Genomic DNA, 17,449 nt, shown 5'->3' with positions numbered 1-17,449 from the left:
TGAAAGAATGTTATTTATTTCACATGAGCATTAAAAAATACATTAATGAAAGTACTTCCCATCACTTGTAAAACGCTACGAATTAATTCCAACACCTAATAATATCTTTAATAACATTACTTTAAATCCAAAGCGCCACTACGGTTTAAGTATTAAGATGTTGAACTAATATATATATTTTCAAACAAATGAATTAATTTCAGAAATGATAATTACGTGCCGATATGATTGTCGACATTAACGCAATTGATCTGAAATATTAATAATCCCCCTAAATTCCCCAAATTAATCTTAATAATCGGGTTCGACTCCCGGCCGAGGCAATATTTTTTCGCAATAAATTTATGATTAATTTGGGGAATTTTGGGGGGATTATTAATATTTCAGATCAATTGCGTTAATGTCGACAATCATATCGACACGTAATTATTATTTCTGAAATTAATTCATTCGTTTGAAAAATATATATATTAGTTCAACATCTTAATACTTAGACCGTAGTGGTGCTTCGGATTGTAATGTTATTTAATATAAACGGTCTTGTTTCCTATCTTATTATTTATTATTTAATTATTACTACATTTATTTTTTTTATTTTGATCTATTATTTTCTTATTACCTATATATAAATAAACATATTATGTATAAATGATTATTTTCTATTATACTAATCATAAAGGTATCAAAATTCTTTATTTTATATTAGCTATTTGATCCGGTATAATTGGATTAATAATAAGTATGCTTATCCGATTAGAATTAAGATCTTGTAGAAATTTAATTAATAATGATCAAATTTATAATTCTTTAATTATTAATCATGCATTTATAGGGTGGGCCATCTATTGGTACGTTTTTGAATTTCGTCGTATGGCAACACCGAACGAGCTACAGACCCGAAATTTTGACAGTTTATTAGTCATACCGTCCGCGGCACGAAACAACATGTTTTCTCTTGAAGAGCGTTTTGAAATTTTAAAAACTTATTTTCAAAGTCAGTGCTGTGTCGCCGAAACTGTACGAATTTTGAAAAGAAATATGGAGCACCGAAGGAGCTATACGCAAATTGGTGAGGAAAGTTCGTGAGAAAGGGATGTTAGTGGATGACAGAAGTGGTCCCAGAGCTCGGACAGTGCGCACACCCGAGAATATTGAGGCTGTGGCCCAAAGTGTGAGACAATTCCAGCTTTGAAAAACAATAGTCCAAAATGTCATTAATAATTGGGATGACCGAATGGCATACTGTAAGGCCAGTAGAGGGAGCCACATGAACGAAATCGTTTTTCATTCTTGACGCGGATACTTTTAGCTTCACAACAAAAAAAAAATTAATAAAAAATATCAATGTATGCTCATTTGATCGCATTTTTAAAAACGTACCAATAGATGGCCCACCCTGTATTATAATTTTTTTTATATTTATACCTTTTATAATTGCAGAGGATCGGAAATTTCTTATTCCATTAATACTTGGCTCACCAGATATGCTTATGCATGTAGAAATAATATAATATTGTGAATTTTATCCCTATCCATTTACTCTTCTTATTTTAAGAAATTTATTTACTTTAGTACGGGCGCAGGATGTATCCCTTCCCCCCCCTCCCTAATATTTAATATGTTCTACAGATTATTATCACTTGATCTATTAGGTGTTGGAATTAATTCGTAGCGTTTTTTAATGAAAGAATGTTATTTATTTCACATGAGCATTAAAAAATACATTAATGAAAGTACTTCCTATCACTTGTAAAACGCTACGAATTAATTCCAACACCTAATAATTATTTTCTCTCTACATATTGCAGGCATATCTTCTATCCTAGGCGAAATTAATTTTATTTTTATAATCTTAAACTTACATCAAAAAATTTTATTCATAGATAAAATTTTTCTCTTAATCTGATCAATTCTTACCAGCCGTATTATTTTTTTCCTGCCGGAGCTACACTTTTAACCGAAATTTAAATACCTCTTTTTTTGACCCCTCTGGTGAAGGAGACCCTATTTTATACAACATTTATTCTGATGTTTTGGACACCCTGAATTTTATATTTTAATCCTCCTTGAAATTGACTTAATTTCTCATATTTATTATTATAAATGAAAGAGATTAAAACCTTTGGTCCATTAAGAATAATTTATGCTAGTTAACTTAACCTTTTGTCCCCCACTTTTTCTAAGACGCTCAGAGGAGAGTACTCAGATTATCCTGATTCATTCTTATCTTGTAATATTATTTTATCTATTCGATCTTTAATCTCTATTTTATGACTTTCAATTTTATTATTTATTATTTGAGAAGCTCTCTCTTTATCATTAATAATATAACTTATCATTAATACAAAACAATTTATCATTAATAATATATTTCTTCTTAATTTTTCATTAGAATAATTAAATAAATTCCCCTTTTTAAATCACAGTTTCTCTGAAATTCCTACAATTTAAAATAATTATTTTAATATTAGTATTTTGATACTATTATTTAAAAAAAAATATGTATATATATATATATATATATACCATATATATATATATATATATATGGCAGATTTAAGTGCACTGAATTTAAACCTTAAACATAAAGATTTTTATTTTATATATCTTTTATTAAAAATTAATATTTGATCTGTTTCCCTTCAAAACTCAAATTCTCCTACTTATGATATAATAATTTTATTTTACGATTCTACAATAATTATCTTAACTTTTATCACAACATTAATCTTATTTATTATATCCCTATTTAATAAACTTATTAATTCTTCCAATTCTTATTAGAACATCAAATAATTGAAATTATTTGAACTATTACTACTTATATTTATTTTAATTTTTATTGCCATCCTCTCAATTAAAATTCTATATCTTACTGATGAAATCTCCAATAATAATTTATCCATTAAAATTATAGGATATCAATGATATTGAAGATACGAATACTTTTAAATATTGATTTCGATTCGTTCATAATTACTCCCAACCAACTTTTACTAAATGAATTCCGTCTCCTTGATGTTGACAACCATTGTATCTTACCATTCAATTATCCCATTCGAATTCTTAACTACTTCTATAGATGTAATTCATGCTTGAATAGTCCCATTCTTAGGACTCAAAATAGATTCTATTCCAGGTTGGGTCTAAATCAAACCTTATTATTAATTACCTGGAGTATTCTTCGGTCAATGTTCAGAAATTTGTGGCTTAAATCATAGTTTTATACCTATTGCTATTGAACCTAGAAATTTAACCAATATTAAAAAATGATTCAAAATTTTATCATTAATTAATTTTATTATTTTATTCTCTATTCTCTATATTCTTACTAATTCTCCACTCATCTTATTTTCATCACTATATTAAAATTTAATTTTTATATACAATAATTTTTTTAACTTTTTTATTTATCTTCTATTTTTATTTCCCCCTTCCGTGTTCCAATTATTTATTTTTATACTAATATAATTAATATAATTAAGTTAACCTTATTACTTAAATTCCAATTATAATTTATTACATAATTATTAATCATATTTTTATTCATCTTATCATATTTTTAATATTTTTCTTAATTAATTAATATTTTTATTTTTTATATTAATAATTAATAATTTTTATATTTCTTTTATTTTTTTAGCAATAAAAATTTTTTCTATATATAATAATAATTTAATTAATTATCAATAAATAATTTATATTATTATAACATATATAATTTTTAAAAAAATTCTATTTTTCTTAATTCAATTTAAATTATTTATTTTAAAATCAAATTTACTTTTATAAACCATTAAATGACTGAATAAAGTATTGATCTTTTAAATCAAATTATGATAATACATTCAACTCTATTTTTAATGGAAAGAATTAATTAAATATAAAACATTAGATTGTTATATTTTTAAAATATTAATTAAATAATATTCTTTTATTCCTCAAATAATATTATAATATTAAAGTGAACATATATATTAATTTTTATAGTTACCATAATGTTAATTTTAATTTCTTTTTTATATTTTTTCTTTATCCCCCCCCCTCAAATTTACATTATAATAAAATTCATCATCACTTAAAACAAACCAATAAAAAAAATTTTTGAAATTGAATATGACAATAAATCTATTTTCAATTTTTGACCCTGCTTCATCCCCATCTTTATCTTTAAATTGATTAAGTATATTTATTTTTTTATTTATACTCCCATATCAATTCTGATTTACACCATCTCATATTACTTATATCTGAAATATTATATATTATATATCTATTAACATATTTAATGAATTTAAAATTTTAATCAATTTTAATCAATTTCTTTTTCAAATATTATTATTTTTACTAGATTTATTTTATTTATTGTTTTCAATAATTTTTTAGGACTTTTTCCATACATTTTCATAGCTTCCAGTCACATAAGATTTGCCCTTTCCCTCAGACTTTGAATAAGATTAATATTATTTAGAATCACTAATTATTTAAATAATTTATTGACCCATTTAACTCCCCTGGGCACTCCTTTTATATTATTACCATTTATAGTTATTATTGAATCAATTAGATTAATTATTCGTCTTTTCACTCTAGCTATTCGTTTGACAGCAAATATAATTGCAGGACATTTATTACTCACCCTCTTTGCCTCATCAGGAATATTTTTAATCCTCCTAATTCTTATTTCCACTAAATCTTTATATTCTTGAAGTCATAATATAATTCAAGCCTATGTATTCTCAATTTTATCTACTTTATATATAAGAAAAACTTTAACTATCAATTATTATTATGATAAATCATAACCCTCCTTTCCACTTAGTTACATTTAGTCCCCTGACTTCTTATTATCTCTCTTAGAATTTTTAATAATTTAATCTGTTATATCAATTGATTCCATAATTTTTATAGCCCCCTTCTAATCATATCAATTCCAAACACCCTAATCTGCATATATCTATGATGACGAGATGTACTTTGAGAAGCCACTTCATCAAGGATTTCACTCAATTTATGTATTCCTCTATTATAATATTCCTCTTATAAACACTATTATTTTGATTTCCTCCAGCTTAACTTGAATCCATCATGCCTTAATTAATAAAGATATAAATGAAAGTAAAAAAAGAAGAAAACGAAAGTAAAAAAAAATAGAAAAAGAAGAAACTCTAACAATTATCCTCTACTACTTTTCCCTTTTTCAATTAATTGAATATATTAACTCTTCTTTTATTATAGTTGATTCTATTTATGGCTCAACTTTCTTTATCGCCACGGACTTTCAAGACATTTATGTTATCATTGGAAATTTATTTCTAGCAGTTTTATTAATCCGACTTTATAACATACATTTCTCACCCTACTACCAGTTCGGATTTGAGGCAGCATGATATTGACATTTTGTAGATGTTATTTGACTATTTCTCATTATCTCTATTTATTGATGAAGATTTTAATATAATTTTTTTATAATTTATTACTATATTATTTATAAATACTTTAAAATTATCCCCTTTATTAAGCTTACCTTTTTTATTTTATGAAAATTTTTCCTAACTTAATTAATAATTCATAATTGTAGACAATAACTTTACTTTCATTCAATTTATATATTTATATTGATATAGTATATATCAAGTATAAATCATTATTATATTTAACTTCCAATAAAAAAATTTGAATAAATAAATTAATGTAAATAATTATAAACATTATCTTATTCACTTCATTATATTATTTGCTCTATCTTCTATTCCATTCTTAACTAACTTTATATTCTCTAAAAAAAACTAATTTAAATCAAGAAAATATATTCTCCTTTAAATGTGGATTCAACTCAATATCTAAGGCTCTCGATTATCTCAGAATTCAATTCTTTATTATTAGTCTTATTTTTCTAATTTTCGATATTGAAATTGCTCTCTATTTACCCCTAATTTATATATTCATAAATTTTAACATTACTATTTTCTACTCATTTATATTTTTATTTATTTTAATTATTGGTCTTTAGATTGGTCTTTAGAATCTAATGAACACTCTCTTGATTGAAAAATATAATATTTATATATTGTATATTTAACATCCCCTTCTTCCCCCAGTTCTTAAATCTTTTACTCCCCCCTCCTTATTATATATCCACTCTCTACTTTTACTTTACATATAAAAATTAAGGATATTAGTTAATTTATAACATTTTAATTGCATTAAAAAATAATATTATTTTTAAATATATATACCTTATTATTTTATTTATCTACTTTACATAATTAAAATGTAATTAATAATATTAATATAAATTAAACTATCTTATTCAATTTAAACTAAAGCTCCCCCCTCCCTTCGTACACTACTATAAACACTCCAATATTTAATTACTAAACCTTTCAATACTTAAAGTAAACATTTTACATTTTAACTTCGAATTAAAATATTGATTTTTAATTATAAAATCTAAGAATTCTATCTAAAAAAATAAATACATAAATTTAATTACTAACCTCTCTTTCTACCCCCCCCCCTCTACCCTCACTTTTTGATATTTTATTTTTTATTATTCCAATAATATAACGTACTACATTTACAAACAAATTTAAAAAAAATTTTTCATATTCTACTCAAAACTATTAATCATCATTATAATATAAAATTAATATTTATATTGTAACAATAATAAGACTCAATAAATCAAAATAAGTAAAAAGGAAAAAGGGATACGAGCCTAAAACATAAATTGACAAACTGTGTAAATAATTAAAATAGAAATAAAACTATGTAATAAAATTAAAAACGTGAAATATAATTTGACAATCAGAAGGTGAACAAAACAAACGTTTCAATCCTTGTTGGATCATTTTCAATGTGACAAATAAATTGATGTGACAAAATACGAGGGGTATCCAGAAAATAAGTTCCGTTTTTTTTACAAATAAAGTTTTTATTGAAAAAATCTAAAATTTACATGGATAATACTTGATAACTTCTAGTCTTTTTCTACATAATTCCCGTCAATCTCAATACATTTTGTATATCTGGAAACAAGCTTCGAAATCCCTTCTGCATAGAAACTTCCCGCCAGTTCTTTAGTCCAGTTAGTTACAGCTGTCTGAACTTCCTCGTCGCTTAAACGACGATTTAGTTAAACGACGATCATTGCGAATCGCATTTTCAATTTTTGTCGTCAACTCATCCGTGATAAGGGAGGGTCTGCCTCTCCCACTTTCGTCTTCAAGTGAATGTCTTCCTGCCTTAAATTCTCGGACCCATCTCCGCACCATAGATTCACTCATCACACTCTCTCCATATACAGAAACAAGCTGTTTGTGAATATCAACCGATTTAAAATCTTGAGCAAAAAGAAACTGAATGATGCCGCGCAAAACAACTCGAGAAGGAATCGGAATGGAGGTGGCGGGACGCGAAGTGGAGGACTCCATTTTGATAACCTCTCCTGACCGTGTTTCACGAGCTACTGACGCCGAACACCGCTCATTCTATTCGGTAGCTTCCCCTCTTCAATGCTGTGTTGCCAGCTCGCTCATACATCGACCTTACTAAACGTATAATACAAACGGAACTTATTTTCTGGATACCCCTCGTAAATTAACAACAGTAATTAACAATAGAGTTATAACGTAGATAAAAACATAAGAAATCAAGTAAAATTCGCATTCGGACGCAAAATTAACTATAAAACTCCAAATTGAGAGGAAATCAAACAAACGATTATAGTTGACAAAAATGTGCTCCTCCGAACCGTGTGTGTGTATAAGGACGAACATGTTTCTGTTAGCAAGTATAAATTGTAATAATAAATTAACGATAGAAGTAAATAAAAATAATAAGAAAAGTACAAATCGAGTCGCAAACAATAAAAAGAAAGGTACAAACAAGTCAAAATTAAATAATAAGTAAAATTAAAAGAAAGAGGCAAAAATTATCTCTGGTATTATAAGACAAGCACATAAGAAATAAAGAGTAAATTGCCGACATTCATTGTATATGTATGATGAGTTTAGAATAAATAAATTTATAATAAATACCTTATGTGTGACTCGAAACGATGTATTATCGATTAGGCAATGCAATTGGAATCGAAATTGATCGTCTCTCTAGGAAGCTAAGATATAAAGTACGACATATAAAGACAAGAAGGTTGAAATGGAAAACTAGAAAGGGAAGGGGGAAAAAATAATAAGAAGGAAAGAATAAAGTGGAAGGGAGAGAAAGTAGGGAGAGAAGAGAAGGATAGGGAAGGGAAAGCCGTCAAGAAGGAGAAAGAGATTGAATGATCTGTGAATAAGTATCGGGTAAAGATTCGGTATCATTTTGTCTATTAAGGCCTTGTTTTTGTCTTTTAATATGAATCATTTCAGACACCAATCTCTTATTGTATGAAGATTCACAGTCCAAAATTCTCACATCATTCCATTTGAAATTATGATCAAAATGGATTCGATGATCAGTTATGACAGTGGGAGAACCTGTATTCTTTTTGATGTCAGAGATATGTTCGTGTAGTCTCGTGCTCAATTTTCTCTTTGTCTGACCAACATAACTCGCCTCACAATCATCACATGAGATCTTGTAGACAACATTCTGATTGGATAGGAAATTAAGCTTGTCTTTTCCTCTCTTTATGAAGCTTTTTAAAGTGTTAGGAATAGAAAAGGCCAATTTACAATGAAACATACTAGAGATTGGAAGGAAACTTTCGGAAATAGATTTAACATAAGGAATCGTAAAATATTTGTCTTTATTGCGTGAATAGTGTGTAGCATCTTTGTTATATTTATGAAACTTTAATCTGCGTTCTATTGTAGAGAAAATAAAAGGAAGAGGATAACAGTAATTTAAGAAAATATGAATAGCATCTATCAAATTTTTTTGTTGGAATCATGGATGTGATAATAAGATAATTTTGTCAATAAAACTGATGATGGTATCTTTTTTATGGCACAGAGGATGATTTCAGCTCCCTTTTCCCACCATCTAAAATAATTGAAGAGAAACATGTCAGATGATTTTACTGGTTTGTATCAACTTCTCAATTTAATTTATAATAAGACCGGCTTCGCGAAGTTCTTCGATAATCGACAGCATCTCGTTGTCGTGAGAGTTGTTGCCCGCTCGGTGCGAAGCGTCGAGCAATCGTAGACGATCCACCAGCTCGTTGGGATCGTCCCAGTGCACGTAATCGATCACATTGTCATTTAATGTCATTGCGTGAGGTAATCCCTTTCCAGATTTCTTCTTCTGTTTCTTGGGTGTGATCGACATCAACGGCGCGATATTTGTACTTGTATCCCCTGTTGCTCAATAATCGGCCCTGCGAATGATGCTATTTGTGCGCATTCATCGCCAGCAGCATGCTCTTGTATTTGTTCATATCGTCTTCCGTGTAAAGGAGATCGTCGGGAATTCTCTTGAAAATTAACTCGTAAAGGCCGGGTGAACTGGCCGGTATCGTACGCCGTCGATAATTATGTTGTCAGCATCATCCACGTCGAAACGTTTATTGCCAAACATCAATCCATCCTTGTGTAGGTAAACGCCGTATACATGATCTATACCACTCTTCTGTTTATCTCGCGCTCCCCTCAGGACAGCCTCGACGTACTTTTGACCCAGCGGACCCAAGCCGGCTTGCAACGCTTCTCGACCTTCCGACGTTTGCAACTGATTTTGAACCTTTGTTGCTAGCGAGTCGTCCGTCGTTTCGAAAACGTTATCCAACGATTCTATCGTCGGTACGATCATCGTACGCGGAGTGGAGGTTATCGGCTGTACACGATCGTGCGATCGATCATCGGATTTCCGAAATCGCGGAACGCTCGAACGTCTCACTCTCTTTCTCTCTCTCTTCCTCCTCCTTCTCCTCTTCTTCTTCTTCCTTCCTCTCGCGTTTGGAAGCAGACGCTGCGTCATCGTCGCGCGACTGTCTCGTTATCGCGTGCACACCGGGGCTGTTAACGATTTGTCGCAGCGGTTTGATAATAGGCTTAAAATGTCTGTCCAATGCCATGTCTTCCTCGATTCTACCGGTTTTCAGAGCGCGATGTTTCTTGCGGATCGACTCGCTCGTCTTCTCGATCTCTCTCTCGCGATTTTTTCACGCTTGCGCACATCAGCCATGTTCGTCTCTGGTGAAGTATCAACAACGACTAGTCACGTTACAGTATTGCGAACTCGTTAAATCCCTTTCTGTATCTCCCGTCTTTAAGCGCACTATCCTTGTCTATTACTAAAAATCCATATTTTTTTTGCCAACAGTCGCGGCACAACGTGCAAAATTCATCGTAGAACATGTCGGTGTTCACGTGATAATTGTAAACGTGTTTCAAGTTGGTACAATCCTGTTTGAACAGGATCAGCAGATTCGCGTTGTCGCGTATCAGATGTTTAGATATCCTCGCGTACGTCTGACAAAGATAGAAGCAGTCAACGTTCGCGTGGCGACCCATCGAAAAGTATTCTCTCACCGCATCCTGCTTGTCGCATGCCACGTCATCAAAGATAAAAATAGAATTTGGGCGCGCCTCGTTCGGTGGAACGATGTCGCTATTGTTGGAAAACGTAAAGTAGCCGATTTCATCGATAGATGTAAATAAATTTTCGAGATATCGATACTTTGGCTGTTGCAGTGATTTCGAGTAGACATACACGTTCTCGAAACGTACGCCATTTGGACTCTCGAGCAAACTTATGAGAACGTTAGTTTTACCACAATTCGACGGGCAACAAATGATCGCGCGTATAGTACTCGGCAGCATTTCGCCGTGCTTGCGCTCCTCCGCACTGCCTCCCATCATTTGTGATTTCACGTCACAGTTTGTGACACGTATCGTCAGCGGTTGCAGCACGAATTTCATGCTCACACTAAAGACTACGCGCTCTCTAACGATTATTTAAAGGCGTGCGAATCCGCGAATCGCGCAGTAGCAAAATGTATGTCGCGCTGTGTCATCCTTCCGATATTCGAGATTTGAGCGCCGAGCAGTTACAATATATACCGAAGGTCGTACTCTTACGCGTGTACGGTGAATACATCGAACACGTTTGGGATAAGCTTCCGGAACACGTGAAGTCAGATTCGGAGGTTCGAACTTATCGTCGCTGCGACGAACAGTACAATCAGCCGTGGCAGCGGACGCACATCGACGGCCCCACACCGAAGATAAAGGATTGTAGCGAATGTCGGCGTCGCATGGCAGTCTGCTAAATCGAGCGCTTCCTCGAGTTACATATTCCAGTTTTGCGGTCCGGGCACTCGACTTACGAAACGATTAACCAGAGGTGACGCGGGCATAAATCCGCTGGACGCGGCGTGTCGAGAACACGACATTGCGTATTCTCGAAGCAACGATCTCACCGATAGACACACGGCGGACAAGGTACTCGCCGATAAAGCGCTAGGACGCGTCGTCGCGAGAGATTCGGCTCTGGGCGAGAGAGCCGCCGCAGCTGCCGTCTGGGCAGCGATGAAAGCCAAGACCAAGATCGGCATGGGCATGAAACCGAAGAAGAAAACGACGAAAAAAAAGGCGACGAAAAAGCGGATACTTCCGACGGTGAAACGAGGCGCTGCGTTACCGTTTCTACCAATGTTGGGTGCACTCGGGTCCTTGATCGGCGGAGCAGCCAGCGTGGCGAAAGCGGTAAACGATAGCAAAACCGCGCGACGTCAGCTCGAAGAGCTGCAATGTCACGATCGCGCGATGGAACAGGGTCGCGGACTGTATCTCGGTCCATACAAACATGGACAGGGCGTAGCTGCAAAGAAAAAAAAAACGTCAAAAAGACGATAAAAATGCCGTCTGGCGCAACTACCAATGTACAATTGAACGAGCTCGCGAGACGTATGCGTGTACCATACTTTAGAGGCGTTTTCATGCGTAACGCGTTACCGACGAGCGGTGTGCGCCGAAACGAAAGCGGTATCGTGAATCTGGACGATGCGACGGGGCCTGGTACTCACTGGGGTACTAGCGTACGCGAAGAGGAACAATCGCGTCATGTATTTTGACAGTTTCGGTAATCTTCGACCGCCTAAGGAACTGGTGCGATATTTCGAGAACGACGCTATGGCGATAGAGTACAATCGCACGTCTTATCAGACGTACGATCAGAGTTTCTGCGGACAGATGTGTCTGCGGTTTCTGCAAACGGTAGACGCGCGTGAATTTAAAAAGCTCGACGAGGTGCTGTGAAATCTTAGTATTAGTCGAACGCTTTATTCCATCATGTCGTTGACGCTTACGCTGAGCGGAAATCGTCCTCGCGGCGAATTACTTCCCCGCCATAGATTTGAGTGACGGAGATTACGAGCTCGGTTTGGCGATTTTTGAGACTTATCACACGATACCGAACGTGAACGAATCGAACAACAAATTTTATTTCACCAAAGACGACGTGGAAATTACAATTCCCGAGGGTTCGTACGAAGTGCGAGATATAAATGAATTTCTGAAACGCGCCATTTTACGAAAACGTCCGCACCGCGACGCACTTGAAACCGTTTTAGTGGGTGATGACAATAACAATAACACTGATAATGATGATGATAATGATGAGGGTGAAGAATACCCAATTACGCTCCGCGCAAACTACAACACGATGAAATGTGAGATTAGATGTGCGTACAGAATAAACTTTGACAAGTCCAACAGCATTGGATCGCTGCTGGGATTCTCGTCGAAGCGTATACTGCAGCCGCGAAGGTGGCACGAATCGGACGTGTCGATCAACATAATGAATGTAAATGTTATCCGCGTAGTGTGCAACATGACCGCGGGTGCATACAACGGCAAAAGCGCGCACACGATACATGAATTTTCGCCGAGCGTGGCGCCAGGATATAAGATATCGGAGAGGCCGACGCAAATCATTTACCTGCCGATCATCGCACGGAGCATTACAGCTCTAACGATACACATCGTCGATCAAAACGGACGATTGCTCGATTTTCGAGGAGAAGAGATCACCGTTGCACGTACGACGGCGACAGTAATAACGTGAGTGTGAAATGCTCGTGCTGAACGGAGCGGAGCGTACGCAGAGAGATAACATATCCTTTACAAGATCGGTGACGCCACAGTTCGATAATGCTCGCTCATCCAGCTGCATAAGGAAGAAGAAACTCAACGCGACGAACGTTACATTTTTAAAGTCTTTGGGATTCGCGGTGCGCTACATTTGAGATGACTGATATCTTAAACATTAAAGATGAGCCGATCTTCGACGATCGCATCGTCAAGATTGAGACTCACACGTACAACCCGTTCGCCAACACCACGTTTGGGTACAGCGACGAAATAAGAATACCCATACAGCAATCGGATCTGTATACACTGCCGTACGAAAGCTTTCTATATGTCGAGGGAAAACTGACGAAGAACAAAGTGGTCCAGGGTACTCATGTGACATTGGGAAATAATTGCGTCGCGTTCATATTCGATGAGATTCGATATGAACTCAATGATGTGGAGATTGACCGTAATAGAAATATGGATATAACTAGCACGCTCAAAAACTATGTAACAGTGTCATCCGACAGAAGCGTGATTCTACGGAATGCCGGCTGGGATGCGCAGACTACTGCAGCCGGATATTTTAATTTCTGTGTACCGTTCTACTGCTGGGATTTTGCGAAGATTACAAACGCGTGGTGATTAACGTTCGTCACGAGTTGATTTTAATACGAGCGCGCAACGACAACAATTGTCTGACGGGAGATCCGGCGGTAGAGCCAACGCTCGAATTATTCAAAGTACAGTGGCGAATGCCGCACGTGTTATTGAGCGAGACAAATAAGCTGTCGATGCTGCGCGCTTTGGAGAGCGGACGATATCTGAGCATGGCTTTTCGTTCGTGAGATCTGTACGAATTTCCGCTCTTGCAGAGCACAACCAAGCATTCGTGGGCCATCAAGACGGTTACTCAGCTCGAGAAGCCGCGCTACGTTATTTTCGCTATGCAAACAGGTCGAAAAAACGTCATGTCCGAGGATGTAAGTCGATTCGACGACTGCAAATTAACTAATGCGAAACTTTACCTGAATTCGGAATATTATCCGTACGATGACTTGAATCTGGATTTTGACAAAAACAGATGTGCGATTCTGTACGACTTGTACGCGCGTTTCTGCAAGGACTACTACGGATACGAGTATCTCGAGCCGAGTCTCACCTTTACAACTTTTTTACATAATGGTCCATTCGTGATCATCGATTGCTCTCGACAGAACGAATCAGTCAAGAGTGGCACCGTGGACGTGCGATTAGACTTTGAATGTAAAGAGGATGTACCCGCAAATACAACAGCCTATTGTCTCATCATACACGATCGCGTGGTTCAGTATAATCCATTGAACAATGTTGTGCGCAAAATCACCTAAGATGCACCTCTGACACGATGTAAGATCTGCGATACGTCGCAATCGACCGCAATCGACCGCAGTCTTTTCAACAACATGCTCGTGCCAACGTTCGTGGATCTGCAAGGATTCATCGTTAACAAGAAATTTATCGTGAAGGAAGTAGCGGTGTTGAAACAGGGGACCGTTCTTACGCATTACATTTTTACGAGCTCCATGCCATGGAAATTTTTGACAAGATCCGACAGGTCTTGCGCCTCCTGGTTGATTGCTTATCACCATGGATTGCAATGGGAGGACGGGACGATCCCGTACAACGAGGCGAAACGTCTAATTACGATGGCTGTATTTGAAGATGATGCTGTCGTTTATGTCAAGGGACGCGAGAAACGAATGTGGCTGTAGAACTTACTTCTGGACGATGAGCGAGAACGCATGTACATCGAGACCTTGGACGCAGTTTACGAAGACATGGAATCTTTATCTAATCTAAGATGTTACTAATATTATACGGTGTGAATAACATGTTAAGAATTGCGCGTTAAAATGTATTGAAAATATATAAGTGGTGGTTGCAAAAGAATTTTTTAAATAAAAATACGTTAACGTATTTATTATGTATTTCTTTTCCCTTCCTTTGTAATGTATAAACGTATGTACGTATGTATAAACGTATGTATAAACATATGTATAAATTCGTGACAAAGAAAAATACATAAAAAGATAAAACTTGATAAAACGTGTCGCGACGTGTCAGACAGTACATCTGACAGTACATATATGCAATGTATATATGCAGTATATTAGACTTTTTTTCATTCAATCGTAAGCTTCAGTTACGAGCGTTAAAACATGGACCGAATAAAGGAATATATACGTCGAAAATCAATCGAGCGAAAGGGGTACTGTCCATTGTCGCCAAGTCCGCCAAGTCCACCGCCTTCGAAGGAAAAAGCAAGATATTGTATATCCTGGAGAAAAGGTGTCAAAGTCGCCAACGTGCTCATCACCAACGTCATCGATGCCATCGAAATATAAATCATAAAGTATAAGCATTGATAAACTCGCGAACAAAAAATAAAAAATAAAAAAACATAGAAAGACTCGATAAAACGTGTTGCAACAGGTTCGCAATTCTTAGAAAAAGAGTGGAGAGTTATCCCCTCTTCGATTCTAGAAGTTTTATATATATATCGCAATTTACGCGGGTGCAATTAGTCTTGCGATACTCGCTTGTACGAACGGTTGAAAAATGTACTACGCTGAAGACAGCAACGCATCGTACGAAACGAAGAAGAATTGCAGTAACATGTAAGTTTTAACATTCTATATGCAAAAGAAACGTTTTTTAACATTATGTATGTATACACAGCATGGAGCATCGCAAGATGCGTTTATTGGGTAGACATTACGATCTGACGACTACGGGCTATAAATTTTTGGAAATTGGAATCAACTTAAGTGAAGTGATAATTTTTTTATTGCGGAGCTATAACATGCAAAAAGAACAAAAAGTTGAGGAGACTGCCTCCTCCTCCTCTTTCTTAGAGGAGATTCAGAATAATATAGTTGATCTCACTCAATTAAATGTGGATCAGGTCCTCTGAGGGGAGCGCGGGACGCGGGGGGTACTCGGTGGCGCGGGGAGTACTGGTTGGTGCGGGGAAGGGAGGGGGAGGCGCGGGAAGTCCTGGCGCTATCAGTGTTTACTGATATGATGATACATATCGCTATGTGTGGTGTCACGTATTATTGGGACCGCCTACCAGTACTCCCCGCGCCACCGAGTACCCCCCGCTCCCCGCGCTCCCCTCAGAGGACCTGAGTTAGAACCCGCCTATTATTCCTACTTCCATACTAAAAATTTCTTATACCATTTTTTAAAGAAATTTTAAAGAAATAAATATTATATAATTAAATTTAATAAATATATTAATAAAGGAAAAAGATAAAGAATATATAATTAAAATTATAATATATACTCTTTTAAATTAGAATTATAAATCTTATTTTCATTATAAATACTTTTCCTACGATAAACATATGAAAATAAATACAATGAATAAGCCTTCCTAAAAAAAAACAAATTAACATTAAATATATTAATATCCCCACATCTCAATTTAAAATTTTTATTAATATCATTATCTCCCCAATAAAATTTAATGATAAAAGAAAAATTTATAATACAAAATAAAAATCATTTTATAACTATATAAATAAATACAGCCAAATTACTTACTATACTCTTATTTAAAAACAACAATCGCCTCCCAGATCGCTCATAATATAAATTTACTATACAAAATATTCCAGAAGAACACAACCCATGAGAAATTATTATCACATATCCTCCCAATATATCTCATTTAAAAAAAGTCATTAACCTAACAATTCTAAAAATTTATATAAACTATCGAAGAATAAGATATTATACTTTTTATACCAAACTGAACTAAATATAACATCCAACTGTAATACTACTAACAATCCCCATCCTGAAAATAATATACCCATATTTAACCCTAACTTTATAATACACTTCTATCAATCGAATTAACTCATATCCTCCCATTTTTAATAATACTTCAGCCAAAATTATAGACCATAAACAGGTATCTCAACATGAACCTTAGCTAATCAAATATAAAATAAATAAATGGGCATCTTGATAAAAAAAGCCATATAAATCATTAAAAATCCTCAAAAAGTAAAATCATAACCTCTTATAATCATTTAATCTAAACTTAACATTTATCCCATATATATATATATATATATATATATATATATATATATATAAAATATATATACTAACAAAAGAAATAAAATTAATAATATATATATTATCATATTATATATATATATATATATATTATAACATAATATATGTATATATTATCATATTATATATATATATATATATATATATATATATATATTATTAGGTGTTGGAATTAATTCGTAGCGTTTTTAATGAAAGAATGTTATTTATTTCATATGAGCATTAAAAAATACATTAATGAAAGTACTTCCCATCACTTGTACAACGCTACGAATTAATTCCAACACCTA

The 17,449-nt window shown here is 34.1% G+C and overlaps 2 pseudogenes; one reads left to right on the top strand and one right to left on the bottom strand.

Annotated features, from left to right (window-relative positions):
• Nucleotides 1-9,051: 9,051 nt before the first annotated feature.
• Nucleotides 9,052-9,927, bottom strand: LOC147906710 (uncharacterized; annotated as a pseudogene).
• Nucleotides 9,928-13,199: 3,272 nt separating this feature from the next.
• On the top strand, nt 13,200-14,222 carry LOC147906709 (uncharacterized; annotated as a pseudogene).
• The last annotated feature ends 3,227 nt before the right edge of the window (nt 14,223-17,449 follow it).

The sequence above is a fragment of the Acromyrmex echinatior genome, chromosome 19, assembly GCF_024713525.1.
Source record: "Acromyrmex echinatior isolate Ae372 chromosome 19, ASM2471352v2, whole genome shotgun sequence".
NCBI lineage: Eukaryota > Metazoa > Arthropoda > Insecta > Hymenoptera > Formicidae > Acromyrmex > Acromyrmex echinatior.
The sequence above is the reverse complement of the archived record's forward strand: the minus strand, read 5'-3'. Positions and strand labels throughout refer to the sequence as shown.